The sequence below is a fragment of the Sinocyclocheilus rhinocerous genome, unplaced genomic scaffold (assembly GCF_001515625.1).
Source record: "Sinocyclocheilus rhinocerous isolate Xijiao unplaced genomic scaffold, SAMN03320098_v1.1 scaffold1696, whole genome shotgun sequence".
In the NCBI taxonomy this organism is placed as follows: domain Eukaryota; kingdom Metazoa; phylum Chordata; class Actinopteri; order Cypriniformes; family Cyprinidae; genus Sinocyclocheilus; species Sinocyclocheilus rhinocerous.
Genome location: NW_015628374.1, coordinates 365,532 through 369,267, shown reverse-complemented (window position 1 = coordinate 369,267; position 3,736 = coordinate 365,532).

The window sequence follows — 3,736 nt, the reverse complement described above, 5'->3', positions numbered from 1 at the left end:
CCTCTAGGACTCTCCTTTTTTTTTTTTTTTTTGTTAATTCATAATAAAAGATTTTGAATGAAGTGTTACCAGATTTAGATTTTTTTTAAATCAACAATAAACTTTTTAAAAACTTTTTCTTATTTGTTTATATATATATATATATTACTTGTTTTCACTTATTTCTTGACAGTAGCTGGAGTGGCACTAAATTATAAACAACAAACAAAAATTTCACCCAAAAAATCAAAAGAAATTATATTTTGCATAAGGACTATTTTACAACCATTCATTTTATTTGCATTGTGATATTATTTGCATGACACTTAAAAACACTCCCATATCCTAAATTTTCATTACTATAATGTTCAAGAATTTAGTTTATTTTTGTAATTGCCATTATTTACAAAGATAATTTATTTGATTTTTATTACTGCAGTTGCATATGATAAATTTCTCTCAGGTACATTTTTGATGATAATATGATGATTTTAATTAGATTTTAATTATAACTTAATATAAAGATGGAAAAATACTATAATTACAGTATGTATACTTTACTTTTTATAATATAATTTTATTTATTTATTTGCATTCATGTATTATTATTATTATTTTTAATTTTTTTGCATTTTCCTCATATGTCAGAAATTATATTTGAGGGGTAAATATTACAATTCAAAACAGTTTAATGCCCATAAAAACATTAAATGAAACATGCAAAATATTTACAGTATTACTACATGCAGTTCTGAACTGAAATGTGACCTGGAATGTGTCCTTGTTTTCATGAGATTCAGACAAATCGATTCTCTTAATTGCCCATTTAATTCTTCAAAAATGTAGTACTTCATATTAAGAGAGAAAGCAGGTGATTCTGTGCTGATGTTTTATTTCAGGACCAACTACTGCAGCTGTGACCTCTAGTTTGACCTCTACGTCGACACAGTCATCAGAAAATGGTACGAGTTTCTCATCAGCAGATACGAATCAAACTCACACTCAGAGCCTTGAAGAATTTCCACGAATGTGTGAGTGCTGAACAACAACAAATACTGCAAATTACCAATAAACCCAATAATAATGATGGCAGTGAGGGATTTACAGGCTCTTCTGTAGCTAATATGATTTTTGAACTAATTCACTGTGCTGTTAATTGCATGAAGTTGTTCTGTTCTTGTTGCTGTTGCAGTTGTTATGAATGAACTTTTCAAAGCAGTTTTGGAGGTTGTTTTAAGTGACCTTGTGTTTTTTCTTCCATAGTTTTAAAATTCTCTCTGATTGCTTTGGGCTGCGTTGCTCTGGTCCTCATTCTGCTGTTCTTCACCGTGTGTTATATTTACAAGAAGAAGCAGCTCAAGTCGACACCAGGTCAGTGTGTTTAAATCTCTAGTTCATATACTAACTGATGAAGGTTCAAATGTAGTACTATTTGTAGCTTATGTGTTATATATGCTGCAGAGATGTGTTTGTTCATTGCACTCTCTTACAGACAGCTTCAAACACAATTACACCAAAAGCCAAAGTAGAAACATTATAGATGTGATGAAGATGATCTGAGCCAGTTTTGGTGGAGATTTTACAAACTTTCTGGGGTTAAAATTGGTGCAAAATGGCAGAAAGGCTTTGAAACAATATTATTCCTCAAGCATCATGACAATTATTAATAAAGCTGTTATGATTCACAAAAGTGTTTGTATTTTCACATTGTTAGTTGGTTTGAAAAAAAAATACTCCCAACATGTGAAACATGCATAAAACATTTAAATGTTCAGTATTCTTTTGACACTACATTTTAATCAGAATCAGAAAGAGCTTTAGTACCAGGTATGTTTACACATACAATGAATTTGTTTTGAGCATTTATTTATAATTTTTTATATAATTTATAATAACACTATTTACCATAATAATATACAGTATAATTACAAATTAATTAGTTAACCAGTTAGTTAATTGTGAAAATAAATAGCCAATTATAAATGTGCAGGCATGCATGCCTTGTTTACAATTGACTGGAATTCATTAACATACATGTTTAACTATGAAGTATGAGGTTTAATGAAGTGTTTGTGGATTTTTTGGGAAGGTACTTTCTATGTGCAATTTACTCAGAATTTACTCATATATTTACAAAAGTTTCATGAATGAAATCCAATAAATCAAAGATTGGTGAATATATGACCTCACTTACTGTATTCTTTCCTTGCCTTTTTCTCAATGCGTTACATGCAAACAGTCTGATATGTGAAAAACGTTTAGCCAGCATGATCTGTTCTGAGGATAGTTTTGAAGGCAATACTTTAATGACTGAAATATGAGATTGTAGTTGATCTGTTGCTAATGTCAGTGTTTTCCCGTCAGCTGGAGATACGGAGCTCATATACGCTGATATCTCTCATGAGAAAAAGGGTGAAAAGGAGAATACAGGTAAGAAACTCAAAGAAGTTTAGTTAAGCAATGTAGATGTTGTTAACATTAACAATTTTAGAACAAAGTATAACAATAATTTGCACGGTTTGAACTCGTCTGATCTAATTTTGCGATCATTAGATTTAATCACCATTGGTAGTGCGATTTATTGTAAAAGTGACAGACATGTTACTTGTTCAGATGACATTTTCCGGTGAAACTTCTTATTTTGGACATACTTCCAAGACTTAGTATCTGTAATTCTGAAATACAGTAAATAGCCACGCTGGTGCGGTGACTGACAGCCACACATACACCTCAAAACATTAGATTAATCCGCGCTGAGGAGCCATGCCGATGCACACCACGCATAAAGAATATAATTCTGCAAATAACTGCAATTGCAGGTTTCAAACAGAGATGGCGACAAAGAGGCAAAACTTACGTAATGCAGCTTTAATGTAGTTTTTGATCTTGGGTCATAAACTAAATTTCCCTGTTGACAAATATATGCTGGTTAGGAATGTTTTGAAGCATGGCAGCTGGTTTGAGCTGGTTTAAGCTGGGCTATAGTTGGTCCTGAAACTGGTTATGAGCTTACAATTAAGGACCAGCTTAAAAGAGAGTTGTTAAAATGATCCGATCTTCCCATCGCTAGTTTAACTTGCACTGGATTTGATATTTTTTCATCATTATTGTTTGCTACTTTCTCAGTGAAATGGTGTCACTCCTGAAAAGCTTAATTTGTCAGTTAGCAGTTGTGTTAAAGCTGCTATTTCTGCAGTAGACTAGCAGTGACTAACAGCTATCCAGAATGAGTATAGACGTCCAGTAATGTCTCGTCTTGTCATTGTTTCTCCGCAGAATCGCTCCCTGATGCTGATGTGGAATACGCCGCGGTCCAACTGCAGACAAAGAGAATGGAGGAGGAGGAAGAGGAGGAAGAGGAGGAGGAGGAGGAGGAGGAGGAGGAAGAGGAGGTTCAGTACGGCGAGGTGACGTTCACTCCGAACCACTCGCTAGTTTAACTTGCACTGGATTTGATATTTTTTCATCATTATTGTTTGCTACTTTCTCAGTGAAATGGTGTCACTCCTGAAAAGCTTAATTTGTCAGTTAGCAGTTGTGGTAAAGCTGCTATTTCTGCAGTAGACTAGCAGTGACTAACAGCTATCCAGAATGAGTATAGACGTCCAGTAATGTCTCGTCTTGTCATTGTTTCTCCGCAGAATCGCTCCCTGATGCTGATGTGGAATACGCCGCGGTCCAACTGCAGACAAAGAGAAGGGAGGAGGAGGAAGAGGAGGAAGAGGAGGAGGAGGAAGAGGAGGTTCAGTACGGCAAG